Source organism: Hetaerina americana, unplaced genomic scaffold (genome assembly GCF_022747635.1).
Source record: "Hetaerina americana unplaced genomic scaffold, ioHetAmer1.1.p SCAF_5, whole genome shotgun sequence".
In the NCBI taxonomy this organism is placed as follows: Eukaryota; Metazoa; Arthropoda; class Insecta; order Odonata; family Calopterygidae; genus Hetaerina; species Hetaerina americana.
This window is the reverse complement of record NW_027287095.1, coordinates 55,340,021-55,360,337: the sequence shown is the minus strand read 5'-3', so window position 1 is coordinate 55,360,337 and position 20,317 is coordinate 55,340,021. Positions and strand designations below refer to the sequence as shown.

Here is a 20,317-nt window from a genome sequence, read left to right as displayed (position 1 = left end):
AGCGACAGCGGTCGCTTTTCATAGCAAGTGATGTGCGTTGTGTGTAAATGGGCTACCACCGTTGCGACCCCTTAGCCATTTCCTGACTCCTACGGCGGGGCGCATCATCGAGAGGTATGTGAGGTGTGAACGTATGAAGATAGGTGCCAGAGTATACGCTTCTTAGAAATTTGAATGATTGAATTTACGAGGGTCATCCGGAAAGTAGTACCCGTTCGTGAAATAAAAAGACAAAAGTAAATATTAACAAACATAAAAAATTTTATTTGAAAGAGGATGCTTTAAACTACTTCTCAACATAATCTCCAAGCAAATTAAGGCATTTGTCATAACGTGTGACAAGTTTCTGTATTCCTGCTGCATAGTCCTTCGCCGCCAGCTCATTGAGATACGCGAGGGACCCATCTTGCACAAATTTTTGCATAATGCAGATGGTGTTTAACAATTTCATGAACAATTGTTCGAGAAACATTGGGAAAATGCTCACAGATGTCATCAATTGTGACGCGCCGATCGTTCCTCACGAATTCGTCAACTGAGCTCACCAGTTGGTCTGTAATGACAGACGGTCTCCCCGAACGCTCATCGTCGTGTGTGTTCCCCCTCCCCATGTTGAAGTTGCGACACCACCGCCGAACAGACGACTCGTCCATTACATTGTCTCCATACACCTCCTTTAATTGGCGATGAATATCACATGGGCGAACGTTTCTTGCATTGAGGAATTTAATCACTGCCCTCACTTCACAACTGGCGGCGTTCTCAATTTTTTTAAACATTGTAAACAATCACAGAAACAACAGAGGCAATGCTAGCGTCACGCAACTTGGCTCAGAGAAGGCAGACAAGCCACTGAAGCTATCTGACCTCGTCCAGCGGCTACTCGCGTCGTCAGCACTTCATGCGGCACGAACGGGTACTACTTTCCGGATGACCCTCGTAAGTGAGCCCGAAGATGTGCCAGTAAGAATGGTTCTTCTAAAAAAATATAAATTCAGTTGCGGTACTTAGCCATTTCATTTTAAATTTATGCAGGTATGTAATCTAGGCTAATTGTAGGTCGTTAAATTGAAATTCACCACAACAATCAAATCGGAGTTTGGTTTGATGACGAGTACAGAAGAATGGACCCTTAAATGGAAAAAATCAGAAAACTGTATCGTAGGCTTCAAAAGTGTTACGGCGAGTGAATAGTAAATACATAAAGTGCTATTTTATGTATTTACATGTGCACTTAATTTGTTCTGAAATGACCTCATTTCTTTTGCTTGATTATTATTCTCTCTGACTAATTCTATCTACTATAAATGGCGGATTCCTCGCAGATTCAAAGTACTTCATCCTAAAATATTTACGCCACAAATATACGGAAAGACTAAATTTTCCATTCATGGTGTTCACTCTTTCGTCATGAGAATAAACAAATTTGCACTTTTCCACAGGTTTATTGGTAACGTACATAGAGTTCCGGTTCACAGAATCATCTTCAGATACAATACTCTATACTCTTCCACCTGCTCAAAAGTAATTGAACTGAAGGGACATTAGATTTGAAGTTTTAAGTTCAATGCATGTTTTTTCCGTAGTAACTATTTTTTTCGCAAAGTGGTATACTAACATTATAGATTCCATGAGATAGATTTTACAGACTTCTGCGTTTCCCAATTTAAACACTAGTTGTCAGTTTTCTCCCCATTTCCATTATTACTTACCTTAGATTACAACTGAGACGTCATCAATTCGGAATTGAAACATTAGTTTTTCGAAATTTGATGGCAACCCTCGCTGTTTGGCCAAATCGGTGTCTATGAAAATACGTATTTGCTATGTTTATGCTCAAATGCGATTTTTTGTCGAGTTTAAGGCAGAATCCTTGTTGATCACCTTATTCTTTCGCCTCTGTCTTAATGCAGTGTATCGCTTGAAAGCCTTATCCATACTACTGCTGGAGATCAAGCGCTATAGCATATTTTTGGAAAATATTCGACCCTTCCAAAGGAAAGCCAGCAGATTATATACACTCCTATCCATTGTTGTTTTTAGCTCGTCTTCCTGCTTGAATATATACTTTTTGCATCGAATATTCCCTCTCTTAATTTGATATCCTTTTTAATGAACACAGGAATAGACTCTATTTGCCTTCTATTGTCAAATCTCAAGAATATTTTACTCCATTTGCTGTTTTTGACATTAAATTGAGAGCCTACTGAATGGTAGAACCGTTTGCTGGTTAAGGTAATCGCCAGGGGAATATCTCATAACGAAGAAAAATAATCCTCTTCAGGTCCTTTTTACTTCATTTAGAAATTTGTTGTCTCAGGCGTAACTTTATGGAATTCGCATATCATATTGAAATGTAATGAAATTACATTAAATTACAAAGTCAATTATTTCATTACACTTCATTTCGAGTCATATTTACCATATGACGAATCCTTTAAAATGAGTTGGAGCAATGTGAGAGGGTAGGTACTTGTTTGCGTCGCACTCAATACGTTCTGCGAGGCAATTGGATTTAGCGTGCCTGCCTGCAGTATACGTTTCAGCACGCCCTAGTAGTGCAGAGCCATAGGAAGCGATGCTCAACCTCCAGACGCCATGGTAACCAAGAAGGGTCTTTTCTTATCCAGGAAAGAAGGAAGGTATCACTGTTGTGGAGGCATCGATTTTGCGGAAAAAGACTCGGGTTCATCGCGTAGGAGTGCCCGCTTTTTCCACACACCCACACGCAGGATCTGCCTGGGACACTGTGGTTTCGTCGGAAATAAACGAGGAGGAAGAAGGTGTATAGGAAGTGAGAAGGAATAGTAGAGAATCAAGATACTATTATGAGCTTTTGAGGTCAATGAGAAGACGTACAGAGGGAGCAGGGCAGCGTGGGAAGGATGTTTTATTTTGGTTGGGTACATTCCTTTCCCATGAACCAACGTACCATTTAAAGTAAATATAAAATGAACTTACCTACGGTCGTGAGGCAATGAGACACCAGGTGTTTCGCCTGCCAAACAGGTCTCTTCAGAGAAGAATCTCCATCACTCATTAGTACCATTTAATATTATTTTTCTTTAACTGATGAAGAATAAAAGTGCATATCTTAACCCGGAACTGGAATATTGTTATATTAAACAAGATATTAATGCCAAAATTTAAGTAACAATTAGACATAAAGAGTCGGATATCAGAACGTTAGATGTTCATATATCCACTTATATTCGGAAGAAAGAGGTTTTTTCTCTTGGTCTAAGGTCTCAACGTCTTATGAGTTTCGCTCTTGCCATAGTATTTCCATCGCCAAGTGCTTTTGCAAAGGCAGCGCCAGCTGTTGGCTGTGACCCATCTGCCTGTCCTTCAAAGACGTCGCAGCGTCTTGCCGTTCGGTAGCACTTGAAAATAACGTCGGGAAAATACCGGACTATCGTCCTGTACTCCCTCTGGGTGTAGTTGCATGTGAGCGGGAGAAGAGCACGTAATTATTTTTTAAATTTTATATTCAAATTATTTATTTCATATATGTACGTAATTGTAAACTTCCCAGACTATTATCATTATTATATTATGAAGTTTTTCTTGTAGATGTAGGTTTTATAAGGTCCATGAAAATTCTTGCATATCCTTATGGACGAAAAATTGCCAAAGCCCAAAATGATGTCCTCTTTCCCATTGGATGATTCTCTGCCCCATCATGGAGTCCCAAGTTTTTCTAATCATTTACGGGTGTGCCATTGTCAGCCAACCTGATTGGGCTGGTGGTACAAGTACTTTTCCGATAACCCAGGGGTCGTGAGGTTAAAGACCGTCTAGAACATATGTACTTTGTTATGTATATTGGTTGACCGCTAGAAAGGACATATTTTTTCCGATAAAAATAGTGTCGCATAATAATTTTTCACGGTTTTACTTCAACAAGCATTTTCACTCCTTGATAAACCTAGCGTCCACTCTCCTCTTCCTTCTTTCATTCTTCTTTCTCACCAAATTTCAAGAGCTATATGTCGTGCAAATTTGCAAAAATTTCGACTCTTCCTGCACCTTTCATGCCAACTGTATAATAGCTATATTTTCTATCCGGCTAAATTTTTTCATTCAGCCAGACGCAAAAATATCTGTCTTGAACCATTTAAAAAAAAGGTGCTTATTCCGCCGAAACTTGAAGTTTGGCATGAAACAATTCTTTTGGAAAATTGAACAAATGTCTATACGAATGATATATTCTCGGCTTTTCCGAAGTTTACTTTCCGCTCCAAGTTTCGGAAGTTATCTCTGCCATTGTCAAGAAAGGGCCAAGGGCAGCACTCGACAATGATGGCGAAACATTGGTCATGTACGTATTTTCTCTGATGAATACTGCAGAAGGCTTCATCCATCTGCTACTCGGGGTTGAGCATTATATTTTTCACTTTAACGAGTCCTATTCACCATTTTTTAGGTATCTTGTTACTCGGGGTTGAGCACAATATCTTTCAATTTAACGTCTCCTATTTACCATTTGTTGGGTATTTACTATCGACACTTTTTTGCGGGAGTTAGCGAGCGTCCTGATATTTAAAATCAATGTATTATTATAAAAAATCATGCATTTTACCCAAAAATGTATCGTTTATTCGTCGAGTTAAATTTGCATGCCCGCTGATACCCGTAAATTTAACCCTTAATTCCTAGGGTTTAATTAATATACATACTATTATATCAATATGCTAGGGCGGTGTTTATTTCCGATTCCGAAGTGGATTAAACCTATGTAAATATCCAACCGAGTATCGAATAGTGTGCATTGTGCGCAATAAAGTATCTCGTGTGCAAGCCACCGATGCATGAAAAGATACCTGAACTATAGTAATTTAAAAATTTGATCTCAAGTAGTTTAATCCTTCTTTTTGATATATATTGTACATAGGACAAACATTGAAAAAAGCTTTGAATAGTGTGTAATATGTTCTCTTCCCTGGTCTGAGCATATGTATAAAAACCAAATCTAAATTAACATATCCACGATACGCATGAAGAAGCGGCATAGCCACTCAACTCGCGGCTACCATCAAAAGTCAATCATTGCGCTGCTGTTACGGTGTATAGAGAGGTGTGGTAATTGTATAGCGTTTCCAATTCTCACATGCAATGTCCCCCGTAGGATTTACCACGAGGCGCTGGATCATTTAACTATTTTTATTTCTCATTAATTGGCTGAAATTAAAATCAAAAGACTATTAAAATAACCACTTTCTCGTCTTACAATTGTCAACCTCTCAATTTCATCGGAAGCAAGCAAGCTCGCCATGCATCAGTTTTTATTTTAACTCATTAATTTAAAAATAAGAAATTGATATAAGAGCCAGCCTTTTATTTAAATTATAAATATGCTTAATTCATTTCCATGCTGAAAAATCAAAATTTGTCTGGCAGTCTTTGTAAATGTTTTATTGCTCAAAAACTTGAAACGGTTTCGATGCAATTTTCTCCCTTTCGTTAGAATACAGCTAGGAAAAGCTTTTATTTTTTATTGCATGTATTATAATGTGTTCATATATCAACTAAGCATAATGTTGATGAAATATCCGAATTAATCAATTATGTGAACAAATACGGTCCATATTGTGACGTCTGTCTGAATAATTTCGTTGCTGGCATTCAACTATGGCACGGCTAAAAATGTGGCCGTAGCGCAATGTTACCATTCCTTCTTCAGGGGAGAATATTGGTTTTCATCTCTTTTAATATCGCACCATACAAGCCTAAAATAAGTTGGATTGAGGATAAATTTCCAAATTGAGTTGAGTCACAGTTGAAACCAAATAATGTAATGAATATCAGGTCAGCAAGGAATACCGGACAAGTGTTACGTATTTTCGTCATATTTGTCCTTGTTTCACCCTCACTTGTACACCTCATTCCACGGAGTGAACCCTGTGACAGTATATTTGATGTGATTATCTCGGAGCAAGAGAACCGGCCATTAAAATTAATGGGTGCTGTACACTGGGTGTCGTATGGTGGGGAGATATGAGGTGATAGGTCACCACCGTCCCCGTAGGTTATTTTGCGTCAAGGCGAGGGTGGGTGTGGGAGGAGGAGGGGCTGGGGCGGTCCTCGGGATGAGGGCCCGGAGGCGGGATCGGTAAATTCGAAACTCGGGCGTAAGGGCGATAACGCGCTTAACTAAGTTGCAACAGCTCATCAAACACGTCTCGGGAAAGTATCATCTTGGATATGCGTGGTTATTTTTTTTGCGGGGACACCCAAAAGCACGTGTCCAAGGAGATGTGTGGAGGTGCTGGGGATGGAGATGATGAAGAGGCTCTCACCAACACCGACTGAGGAAAGGGAATAACCGCGTGCGGATGGCTTAATATTACGAGTTAAACTACAATTCTTCTTATCCTTGATTATTTAAGATTATTTAAATGATAAATCCGACATTGGGATTGGTTTAATATGTATATATATATATATATATATATATATATACAGATGCTCAGAGTGCCTTACCCGGGAATCGAACCCGGGACCCTCCGGTCAGCAGTCCAACGCTCTACCCACTGGACTACCACGACCCGCATATATATATATTTAATTTATATAATAATTTTATTTAATTGATATATATATATATATATATATATATATATATATATATATTTTTGGGCGTTAATGAGCACGGAATTTAATTTTCCAAACCTTTGATTTTTTAGGTATTGTGCCTTTTCCCAAGTTTTAGAGGTACATTTGAAGCGTATTGCTATTTTTGAACGCGAATATTGTGCCCGTTTGTGTAAATATTGAGAGGGATCTCTTTGACAGAACGGAACTGATTTGATTTGGATTTAGGATCTACAGAAAAAACACCCAAGCACGATTTTTATATTTTTTCCAGATTTCTCACATTTTTACTTTGTCCTTGTCTATTTCGTATCCGTATTTGTTTCATGGGTTTTATTTCATTAAAGTAGCATGGTCTTAAAGGGACTTGGTTATCTACCTGTAGAAATAAAATTGAAATTGGTCATATTTTGTTTGTACCCACGGCTATGATATACTCTCTTTGATACAAAGTTCTAAATTACTTTTCTTGTTGTGACATGTATGCTGAAGAATTTGAGGGAATTGTTTCTTTCGGTGTAAATGTAACTCAGTTCTATTATTCGGGGTGCCCTTAGAGCATATATTTCGATATGTAAATAATTTGTCAAACTGTCTCAACCATGTTTTGGCTAAATAGACGGCAGTATTCGTTTCTAAAGTTTTAAAATACAATGAAAATGAAGGATTATTTTTCATTTGCAAAGAATGTGTGATTGTTCTAGCACCATGAGATTGCTTTTAGTATATCTGGTTGAACTGTGACATCACATTAATATTCTATGTGATCGTCTAGTTATCTTTACTCGATGGAATAATATATTTTATAATCTTGTGGGAAGTAATTTGTTTGGCGCGTTTTTTCTTTTCATATTCACGCTTTCTCTTTTTCGTGATATCTGGTTTCCAGAATATTGTTATCGTGCTGTAAATATGAATGGAAAAAAATAATATGAAATTGAGACATTAGGCAATTCCATTCAATTCCGTTCATTTGAGGTTATATTATACAGAATCCTTCCTATTCATATTAGACCCGGGGTAAAGCAAGCCTATATTTAGGGATAGATACATAATTACTGCCGTTCTTTCTCATTAAAAAACTAGGCACTCTATAATGTTTTGGTGAAAATCACATTAATCCAACTCACTTTGCTACCGTCGTTTAGAGTACAATTCTACTAAAGAATGTCACAATGAAAATTCTCAAAGCTCTAAGTCATTTCCTCCCACGTTACTGCTATATTTAATTTCTAAAATGATTCTCCCTACGCCGCGTAGTTTTATTTGTATTCCTTCACAATTGCCTACCACGTTTGCATCCCCTTTGAATCATTCCTTGATTCTCTTTCCCCCCGTCGCCTCTCGAGTACTCCGAAGCTTACCCTCTATGCCGTCACATTATTTTTCCTACCAGCATCCATTTCTCTCCAAATAATTCCGAAACTAATCAATGTGCTTTCTCTTCCATCCAGCATCCTCTATTTATCCTTTGAATAAGAAAAATCTGGATATTAATACTTTAAGTAGCATTCCACTTACCTTTATGCCCAATGTGCGGTCTCAGCACTAAATTTATCATCCCCGAAAATTCTCCTAACGCTATTGGTTTTTAATTCGATCATTCAATTACTCCTAAGACTTATTTTTCCAAATGTATGCATATTTTGCAAAGAAAAGATTTTAACCTTCCACTAATTGCAACCTTAAACCTTTCTCTTCAATAAACCCAAAATTGTTACGATTACCTCATTTTCATTTGATCGCGAGGAGTGAAGTTTAAATTCACTCTTTGGCAACACTACGATTCAATTTTATGTTGCAAGTGTAACCACCCAGAAAACTCAAAGGAATGTAAAGAGCTAACTGTTGCACATTCAGGTGTGGTGTTGAGGAAATATTACGCTCCCGGAAACGATCTCTCGTGAGATGAGTATGAGTGAGAATTTAGTGGTCACACGTCGTCGCTCCTATCTTTCTCTGCTCCATTAATCAGGTTTTTGCGTAGGCATGATGATGATAATGCGTTTAACGCCACCAGAAACAACACTCATGCCTTGTGCACTAGCAATAGTTTTATTTGGTTCACAAATACAATAATGCAAGTGTGCCATTACCATCTCTTTAACTTATGGCTCAGTTTGACCGATGTCCTGGTACTCAAAATTGTCATATTTAAGTGGGTTACCACTAATACCGTCCAAATCATTATCTTCTTCTCCTATTCTCTGGTATATTTACTCTATCTCTTTCGCATGCTTATTACACGGCAAAACTGTTTCTGCACGCCGCAGGTGCCAGCATGAAAACAACGTAATTAATGAATAACTGATCGAAGCACTTTTACACTTGATAACATTTTTTTTTTATATTTTACCACCGGGTTTCGCTCTATTACATCATTATCATTACCTGATGATGATGTAATACATCGAAACTCGGTCTTAAAATAAAACAAATTTGATCAAATAGAAAACTGCTTCGATCATTTATTCATTATGTTCAACTTCCACCACATCACGCCTGAAGCTACTCAATTTGAACGTAATTAATGTTTTATTCAATTCGATAATTAATGTGAACACCTATAAACGTTTTTATATCATCATTGTGTTATTCAAACGTTTACCAATGTTTACCCCTTATACATTTCCATACATTCCTGTCCTTACATCAAGAGCCAATATTGTTGCAAAGGGAAAAAAAAACGAATAAAAAATATATGAAGTCAGCGAGACTGTTTTAACGGTATTCTCACTTTCCGAATCTAATTTTAAGTGGATACATAGCCGGAAGTACACGAGGGAATGAAATTGAAAATCTAAGCGAAGTAAGTTTTTAAGGATGAAAGTTTGGCAATTCTGAAACAATATGCTTGGGTGAAAAGTTTCGGTAAACGTAGATTCGGGAAAGAGATGAGAAATTTCGAAGGCACCTTAAGGGGATGTCGCGTGGAACGCCTCTAGCACACGAAAGTAAAGGTGCCTCTCTGAGAGAAAAGACGCTGAGAATGAAGAGTTGACCGTGCGATGCTTTGTTATTTTTCAAGCTGACGATCGGCGTCGACCTCAAGCCCAAATGCACAAAATTTTGCCTCATGAAATCTTAAACCCTCCCTGGGGAGAATTTATTATCATGAAACAATAGATGAATCAAAGAAAATTACATTACATTTCAATAATTGAGGCACAGATAATTGAAGTGAACTGTAATATCTTCTCAGAAGAACTCAGTTATTTCATCATTAACTCAGGCCACCTTCTGGCCTTGGAAAACATAAAAACATTCCATATCATTTATGATGTTTGCCCTTATAAAATACAATTATGCTATTCGTTTACATTTTGTAAATTTACCCATACTAAAAGCGGATAAATGGAATTATTGCCATCATAATAACCATGAGTACAAATTCAACCTAAGTTTTGGTCATTGCCGTTTAGTAATTGCAGATTCAGTTATGAAATAAATGACGGTAATTTTGTACAAAAATAACATATTATTAAAGAATTTTTAAAAAATATATTTTAGGCACCAGTATTGAAATAGATTAAAGATTTAGATAGGTATATATTACACATGGATCTGCGCCTGCACATTTCAGAGGAGGTTGACTGGCGAGTTTCCTTACATCGTAGATTCTTTTTAACCGTAACTGAAACCAAGATTTTAGTACAATAGATTAAGATAAAATGATTTTCTCCGAAAAAAAACACTGGCTCTGTTGAAATAATTATGCATTCGATGACAAAACTAACAGAATTGAAGGTCATTTTTTATTGAAGGTACTTCTTTAGTAGTTATCATTATAGAGTAAAACTGGATAGTTTTTTATGCAAAACATCGATGAGCTTTTCCTGTATTTCAATCCGGCATAATTTTTTCCTATTTTTAATTTCCTAAATTCTAAATTGAAGTGAAGTGGGTAATTTCAATTCAGGTTCAGGTAGTCCTTTCTCTCAAGTAAGCATGGCAATAAAAACAAATGTTTTATATTAGATTTAGTGCGGATTTGCGCGAAATACGTACTGCGATCACGGGGGTGGATGTCGTGGCGTTGATTGCTATTGCATCTGAAAAGTCGAGGTTGGGGAGTGATGTGCTGAGGCCGACGGGGATGGGAAGGCACTGGAGTCGTCGAATCACCTACAAAGGGTGGGCTTCAAAAGAGAAAGGTGGAAAAGTGGAGGAGATGACATAATAGGGAGAAGAGAGAGGGAAAGACAGGGACAGGGAGAGAAGTGAAAAGTGGATATCAGGTCCGGATCTCGTACATGACAAGGCGAGACGAAACTTCCAAAACACAAAAAAAAACACCAGAGACTTCAATGTAAAACTCACTATGATCACACCCAATTAAACGTACTCGAATGATTAGCGCTGTCGCGGATTAGACGTCGTCATAATTTATTCATGAGTCACCTGCGTAAAAGTGCTTGCAAATTGACCTTTAGCTTCGAGAGGCGCTGCCCCCCTCCCCCCCCCCCAAGTGGTTGGTGTGAGGCGACGGGGGTATGAAAAGGGACGAGGGAAGAAGAGTTCTTAATACGCCGCCGCTCCAATTCTCCTTTCAAGTGGATTGAAAATTTTTGATATTTCCCGAAAGTTCGGGATGAATTGATTCAATCAGCGGTGCCCTAGGGAGAGAGTTGACTCGGGAGGAATAAATGTGGAGAGGACTAGGGGGAGTAGGGTGGAGTGGGTGTTATCCGGCTGTGAGGGAACAGGGGAGTGGGTGCAAGGAAAAGAAGATATTGGAGACGGAGCTTAAGAGTGGGGGTGGAGGCAAAGGGGTGGAGGGTGAGGGCGGAGTCGCGGGAAGGGGGGTCGGGACCCGGGAACTCTCGGCTATAATACAGCGGGGGTGAGGGAGTGGAGTTTCCGTGTCACAAACGGGTGAAGGTTCGGGCAGGGGAAAGAGTCTGAAGGGAGAAGAGAGGTCTCCATCGTATAGGTACGTATGCGTGGGTGAGTGTGGAGAACAAAGGGATGGAAAGATATGCTGAGTAATAGGGAAGTACGTGGAGGGATGGATTTCTCTATGGAAGGAATTCATATCTTGCCATCTCCAAAGAGCTGAGTGATGCATGAATTTTGAGTGAGAAGTATAAAGTGAGGTGGGTGACACCTATCTGCAGTTAGGTTTTTTAGGATTCCCACTGATGAGTTCGTTTATTTACGCGTGGGGTGAATATTTAGACACATGGCTATGATACCTCCTAATCACAATATGTAGCAATAAAATAACTCTTGGGTGTGACTCAGACTCGTTCTCTTTAGAGGGTTAAGGCATTGGTAAATTACTTTGTCTTGGGGACTTAAAATTCATCTTTTGATCCCCAATTATCTTCTTTTTGCAGAAAATAATAAGTATATTCTCGTTTCAATACTTATGTAACACATCCCATTTCATATAATATTTTAATCGTGTCGCAAGCTCATAATGTGTCTCTCAGTCGCGCTTTAACCTGTATCGCAGATTGCAACCTCTTCCCGTTTCCAATCCCCTTACGTTATTTTGTATTTTAGTGCACTTACTTGCCAATGCTAACTTATTTGAAAAGTTAGCTTGCACATTGTGTAGTTCTTTTGCGGATACACGAATGCGTAATGTGGCAACATACACCCGATAGCGCGTGCGATGTTCTTTTTTAAGACATAACTTACCATTAATTCTATTATTTTTTTTGTATTAACATGCAACTGAACTTTCTGAAACACGACACCATGTGCCGTGTTTCAGACTGTGGAGAATAATATTCCTTGTCGCAACTCAAAAAATCCAGAGGTGTAATCCCATATTCTTAGCGCGTTTGTTATCCCTCGTTTTTATTTAAGGACGTAGTGTAAACGATTGAAAAGAGAGGAAATCGGGAACACGAGAGTTTCAAAATATAGTTCGAGCGGTAATCTCCGTCTTATGGTACTCCTCACGTTTAACATCGTTGATACGGGAACGTATTATCACTAAATATCTAAACAGAATGCATAGTTGGATAGAGAGAGACTTTGTGTCGGTCGTAAACAGAATCCTCTTTTAAAAAGTAGTGGGGGAGATTTTTCGTAAATCGAACGGCATAGGCAAATATGTATGATCGTCGTCGCGTCACTGAATTCCCATGGGGAATGAAGTAAATTTTGATACGTGAAGATTTAAGAGATAATAATAAAATAAGGTTCGGGTGGAATGAAGAAGAGTCGATATTTCGCCAGCGGACACACTTGATGGCTCATTTGTTAAATAAATGACGGCGTGGAAGATGAGAGTAATGGCTTTGGGGAAAATATGGAATTATCAAAAATATATGATATAAATTTTAAACTTTGTTTTTTTATTCCGCTGGGTGAAACTTTTGAACAGTAAAACATAGAAAAGGGGTCTCAAAAAATTATTTTCTGACCCCCACCCTTAGCTCTAAATTTAGTCATGTGATACCCCTGAGCATTGGTTTTTGGCAACTGTCATAAGAAGTATATATTCAATTGATGAGATTTGTCTATCATTATTATCTGTTTACAAATTCTCTTTATGACTTTATTTGGCGTCTTAAATAGTGTAAACCAAACTAATGACAGTTTAATTTGCTAGTTAACCAAATAAAATCACTCTTTATTTCGTAAATAAATCCGTTATTTTCAATCAGTCTTTTAATGTCTTATAACCCCACAGTTAGCAACATCAATGATTGGTCCTACCTTTATAAGTGATGGTGGAACCGCTATAAGGCGTGTGAAGTGCGCACAGTCGGGTTTTGGTCCCAATTACTTTCCCTGAGTCACCTGCGGTATGCCAAGGATATCTCGTATCCGAGAAATCAACAGCTTGGGTAAATCTGAGAGTCCATTGGATTTAAATTCAGAACCTTTCGACCAGTAAAGGAACAGCCTACCCACTGGGTTACCGCCAAGCCGCCAAAGTGTTTTGAAAATTGGAATTAAAAGATAAAATTCAATAGATTTGAAAGCTAAAGGCATGGAAAACGTCTGTCTTAATTTGATTTGAAAGTTTCAGGACCTTGGTGATGATCGTTTCTTCTCCACCGGTTATTAGTCAATAAGCTTGGCTCACGTTCATTCACTCGTTGTTTTGTAAACTTTGTTAGGAGGTGAGCTATTCCCTTCCAAACGTTCATTTAGCGTCTTCCTACACAATTTCTCTTCAGATCAAATTCACGAAATATATATGTGGTGGAATATAATTTATGCATTTCAAAATTATATTCAGCGTTTGTGATGTCACAAGAATAAGAGTGTGTATGAGTGGCTATATAATCCTTATCAAGGCTTCTCTAAATGCTTACGCAGTTTCAATAGCATTTTTTGGTGAATTTTCTATGTGGATACGGGAAATAATGATATATTGAAAATCCTGCCAACCGGGTTAGCCTTGCGAGTAAAACGCTTGCCTGCAAATCAAAAAGTTCACGGGTTCCAGTCCACAGTCCAGGTAACAGTCACACTACTAATATGGATGGCTTATGGGAGTAGTTAATTAGAATGAACGTGTCCTAAATTGGTCCATAAAACAATTATCGATTTTATTCAGTATAACCACCCTATGCTTAGACAATTCACGGAAACTTCCTTCCAGTTACCCTCTCCATTTCTACGACTCATCTACGACTTATATTATAATTTTATGCGATTATGTCCATTTTTTTATTGAATTACTAATTATAGGAACATAATATGAGTATAATTAAGCTATCTATGATATATTTCAGTGTGACGGACACATATTTTACGTTTGGTCGATGAGATTAGGATCCAAGCATCCATTTTAGCATATCACAACAGCATATTTATCATTGATGCAGCATCCCGATCGAGAATAACATCAATCCTTTTACTTCATTGAAAAATCAACAGATTGACGAGTGATTAAGTGAATTGCGAACTCCGTCCATGCGTGGCAAAAGACAAGGAAAGGGGCTGGAAAAATTTTTTTTTCCCGGCGGCTCCGAGTAAGATGGAGATCCCTTTTCAGGGCAAGTGAGGCGTCCCAGGAGGAGCAGACGCACAGATGTCGCTGGAGACGGGGCCGAGAGGGAACAGGGAGGGTGGGCAAGGGGGAAGCTATTCGTTTCGGGGTGGATAGAGGGAGACCGGGAAGGCGGAAGAATAAAAGTGTCCATTCGGGTAAAAATGGGACTATCCTCGAGTGCTCGTACGCATTCTTCTGCCTTTGAGATAAAATCGATCGAGACGAAAATGGTACATTTAATTTTACAACAACCCTTCATGTTCATCTCACATTTCGAGTGGATTCAGTACTTAATCAACTTTATTTTCCTCAAGTATATATTCGGGTAATATAATGTGCAATATTATCATTCGGTTGAGAAAATATGTCTTTCAAGCATTAACATTAAGCAATAAAAACTCATGTTAAATAAATACTCGGTGCCCTAGGGTTATCGGAAGCAACCATAGTCATCAGGGAAGCAGTTTCGGGAAACCCGTGCTGACGCATTGAAAGCTTAAGTATTTAGTACTGCAACGAAAAGGTAAAATTCAGCAAACATAATCATCGAGTTCGTCGAATGTTTTCACACAGTTGCCTGTTTTTTTACGGCTACCAAATGGAGCACTCCTTAATTAGCAAAAAAAAGCAAAAATCTTATTTGGATGCCTGTGGGAATCATACTTCGACAAAGAAAGTGAAAAATTCATAGTGAAAAATTCAAGGAGTAAGTAATGTTAGGAGTACCTTAAATTTTTGAAAATAATTTTGAGTACTCGGAATCCTAGCTGTTAATAAATTCTAATCACTCATAATGTCAAAATGTTATTTAACTACACTGCAAAAAAAACTGCAGATCGTAGGTGATGACATAAGTAGGTGTTTTTCATTTTTTTCTAGTGCTCTTTATTAATGCAAAGGAGTAAATTTTAATATCCATTCCCTAATCATGAAGAGGCATACAAGGTTTGGCATATTAAAATATTTCGAATTAGCAATAAACAGTGTTCTAACTGAGATGGATAAAAATTACAATCCCTATAAAAAGCATCGATAATGCTCGGATAAGCTCAGACAATGCTCAACTACTACGCGAAGCTCGTGAATGCAGAAAACCTACGGCAGGATTCGGACGATTTAGAGCAAGTATTCCATTTGAAGGAGTTGATTTAAATGCTACTGCCTTGTAATGTCAGTGGATTAAGAAAAAAATTGAAAACCACATAATCCCGTTTGCTGATTGAATGCCCGCTGGTGCACGCCGCGTCGGACGTCCGCGCCGTGGGCAGTTAGCTCCCTACGTTCCGCCTCCCCAACGCAAACAACGAGCTACGGGGAATACCAGACGAAGAGAACGCGGAGGGACGGGAAGGGGAGATAAAGACGGTAAGAGATCGAAAGAGAACGTCTGAAGGGAGGGAGAGAACAGAAGGCGGGCCCAGGGAGGAAAGAAAAATTGGAGGCGGAAGCGGCGCGGGGCGTGGCGAGAGAGAGTGGTTGGGGTTTAAGGGGCCGTGCGGTGATATGAGAGATGAGGAAAGATTTCTGATACGAGCCGCGGAGGCTGGGAGGTGGTGCGGAAAGGGGTCCGGGGCTTCGAGGCGGTTGAAGGCTATATGGTATGCGCAACGTCGGATGTGGGGACATGGGATCTTTGGCGGTGACATCGGGGGGATGGGCGCTCTCGGGGAGCAATATGTGTGGTGGGGCGGAGTCTGGAAGGGGTAGGGAGTTGATGGGGTTGAGTGAGAGTTGAGAGTAGGAGGAAGGGGAGGAAAGAATTTTCATTTCGGGCTGCCTTCTTTCCTCCACTCGCGTTCCCCTGAGGTCTACCAATGCTTCTCGTGCCGCGTGGTGGAGTCGGGAGTCTGTATCGAAATGGGACGCAAGAAAAGTAATCTCTTCAAGAGAATACCTAAGTACATACTATATATATATATATATATATATATATATATATATATAGATAAATATATTATTTATTATTATTATTAGGTAATCTACCGGTTAAGGTAGGTTTTGGGATAAATAAAGCTACTAAATAAATATTATATATATATATATATATATATATATATATATATATATATAATGGGCTGACACAATATAACACAAATAGAATAGAATAGCAACATTTAAAAGGACACTCACACGGTAAATTGTTCGAGCTTTCGGCCCTCTCAGAGGCCGTAGGCCGTATATACATAGTATATATATATATATATATATATATATATATATATATACTGTATATATATATATGCATACTATGTATCTATATATATAAATATATATAGATATACACACACACACATAAAGAAAGGAGAGCCCAACGGAACCAAGACTGAGATGATAGGTTGGGTTTTCTTTTATTATATCTGTTCGGCTTTACAAAGTTCAATCCCTAACTTCCCACCGCCTTCCTTAGTCCCCAATCCTTTCCACCGCTCGTAATGAGATAAGTTTCATTTTCCTTCCAATCCCAATTTCTTTCGACTGCCGTGGTTTTTCAAGATCCGGGGTCCCTGAGATTACCCACGCCTTGATCTTTCCTCATTCCCGTTTAGTTTAATTTTTGCAAGGTGCGCCGAATGTCCCGGATTCAATATACTCCGTCAAAAAGTAACTCAAGCAGTTCGTTTCATTTTTTTGTAACGATTACGTCGGTTTAGCATATTAAATCATTATCTTGAATTCGATAGATTCGGAGCGTATGAATAAATCACTGAACATTGTTGTTAACCTCTTAAGTTTTTTTTTGCATCATAACTTGGGCATATGAAATATCAAGGATATCATTTTAGTTTATATTGACAGATTTATGTATTATTTATATATTATCAGACAGAAAGCATTAACCTAGCATATATATATATATATATATATATATATATATATATATATATATATATATATATATATATATATATATGTCCACGACTGCAAAAATATACGGATATGCTAGGTTAATGCTTTCTGTCTATCATCCACGTTATGAAATGTGGATTTGGAGAATGATTCCTACGCCTATTGACTTACTTCATCGACAATATTTTCGCGCCGTACAAAGCCATCTTCCATATTAAGGGTTAAAATAATGTTTTTTTAAGTCCTAACTCGATGTCCCCCGTCTTCAATTTCCTCTTCTTTGAGAAAGCTTCTTTGCCTAATGCAACTCTTTTTCTTATGTCCCTAGTCATGTGACCTTCCGGGTCCAAAAACTTCCAAGACATGTGCTCGTAAACTGTTCCATCTGCTCTGGCCTTTGCCTTCCTATTTCAACGTTTAATTTAGCATTTCTTTTTCTCGGAAACCATGAGTTGCATACGCATGCGAGTACGTTGAAAAATAGATTGATAATGGAAACCATAGTTTTACTCCCAAACCTTTCCATTTCGACCTTCCATTCGCTACTCGATCCTGATTAGTCTGAGCATTTGGCAGTTTACGTACAAATCACGAATTCCTCCCGTCCATTCCGTTCTTCTGTAAGATATTAACTATTTCTACTCGATTTACTGTCAAACGCCTTCTTGAAATCTAAAAAGTAAACATAAATCCATATTCGATTTTATGTCGCGGTAGTCCTGAGTGCAGATCGTTGGGCTGCTGATCGGAGGGGCCCGGGTTCGAATCCCGGGCAAATCTGTGGACACCTACAGGTCAACCCAAGCTAAAGTTATTTTTCGGGTACGAAGTCTTCCTGGGAAACCATAACCGGCACAGGGAAAGGAAATACAGAGGAAGAAATTCAAAGTTTTGGCGATTTAAATTAGAGTAGGTTCATAGTACCTCTATTTTAGTGCCCGAGTTTGGGCTGCCTTTACGATGTATCGAGAAAGCGAGTGAATTAGTAGATTTTTGTGGAATTTCAAATGTGCTAAAAAATTAAAATTGAGGCACTAAATGTATTGAAAAGTCAAAATTCAAGACTTTTTGGGGGTTAAAAAAGGAAGTGTTCGATCAACTGCAAATTACTCAGAAAGTCATATAAAATATTTTTTTGAATAATTTTCTACGCCGTAAAATTTCTTCCTGGTTATGATGCATTGAATAAATCCACCGTGCAAATTTTCTGCAAGAAAACTTTCGTTGATGTCACTGATGTAAGCCCTAAAGGAAGTAGCTTTATTGGACGTAGTCACCCAACGCCCTTGTCTTTAAAAACTTCGCAACTATGTATCGTTTCCATGCATTTCCATCAGTACAGTATGTTCGTGGAGGGCAGAGAAGAGGTCGACGACGAACCACGGCCTGGACGCCCATCAGCGACACTCACCGACGAAAATGTGCGAAAAGTTCGCGATGTACTGAACTCTGATCGTCGTCTTAGTGTTCGGATGATAGCAGAGCAGTGTAATCTTCGAAAACGAGTCACCCGCGTCCAGCCAGCGATCAAAAACATCTGGCGGCTGCATCACGACAATGCGCCGTCTCACACCGCGCTTGTCGTGTCGGACTTCTTGGCCAAGCACGGCGTGGCAACGCTGCCGCACCCGCCCTACAGCCCGGACTTGGCACCACCGGACTTCTTTCTGTTCCCGAAGATAAAGAGGAGTTTGAAAGGAACGCGATACGGGACTTTGGACGCCGTCAAAGAGGCCGTGACGACGTGTCTTCGAGAGGTTCCCGATGATGCCTTCGCGGGAGCGTTCCAGGAATGGGAACGCCGCTGGAACAAGTTTATCGACTCACAAGGGTCCTATTTTGAGGAATATTAGCTTAAGATATGTAAAAGTGTAATAAATTTTTTTTCCTGAGCTCAGTACACTTATTTTCCGGACGAACCCTGTATACTGAGCGTAACAAACCACCCCAGAACTAATAAGTACATACATTGTGTACTTAGACCACTGTTTAGATTTTTTTAGGATTTTGTATCCAATTAAAAGTTAAAATGAATCAAAAGATATATTCGGATATTCATATATTTACAGTGCAACAAGGGGAACAGAGAAAGGTGATGGAAGGGGACATACAGGATGCGTTCTATTTGAGCATATTAGGATGGCGTGTAATTTTTGATGGCTTATTTTAACTATGACCGTGAATTACAGGTAAATTACAATACATCCAATATTTTTCTCTATCCCATGTCATTGATACGTGGTGTACACATTTTTACTAAGTCGGTACTTAGATGAACATTTTGAAAGTTGGATTTCATTCCAGGTGTGAATTTTTCGGAATAATTTTTTTAACCTACTAGGCAAGTTTTCTGCTAATACTATTGAATAATTTTCAACTCTTTTGTAATTATTAAATTAATCAAATCGAGCTCAAATATGTGAAAAAGATTTTGGGGTTGTGTTTTGCACTGTAATATTTTAATGACTGTTTTCCTCCTTCTATCAATGATCAATCATTTAAGTGTCGCGGAGTCCTCTCTGAATACGCAGGTCGGTGCAAATGGCTGACTGACGCAGATTATTTAAGGATATCCCCTAGACAAAACTCGTCCATTTGTACGTATTTTTCAGGGAAAAACAATCATTGTCCTTCAATTGCTTGCCTCGTAGGCTTGCATTGAGGAGCAGATTACTGCGTAAGGCAGAAATAAGGCAGTTACGGAGGCCATTTCACTCAGTGTTTATCAGTTGAAACATTTCGTGAATGTTGCAGTTTACGTGTGAGCTTGTCCAACCTCCGGTGTATCCGCTGTGCTCCTACTCTTAAATTCTTTAAGAGGGAAAGTTCTTCACATCTACGTACCGGTCAACTCTCTGGTCCCAATCAAGTGCGCAGCGGAGTTATGCCACGACACGTGGTCGCGCATTGATC

The 20,317-nt window shown here is 38.8% G+C and overlaps 1 protein-coding gene across 3 annotated transcripts in view; it reads left to right on the top strand.

Annotated features, from left to right (window-relative positions):
* Positions 1-20,317, top strand: part of Vmat (Vesicular monoamine transporter) — a 218,034-nt gene that overhangs the window by 100,883 nt on the left and 96,834 nt on the right. The gene's annotated exons all lie outside the window — the stretch shown is intronic.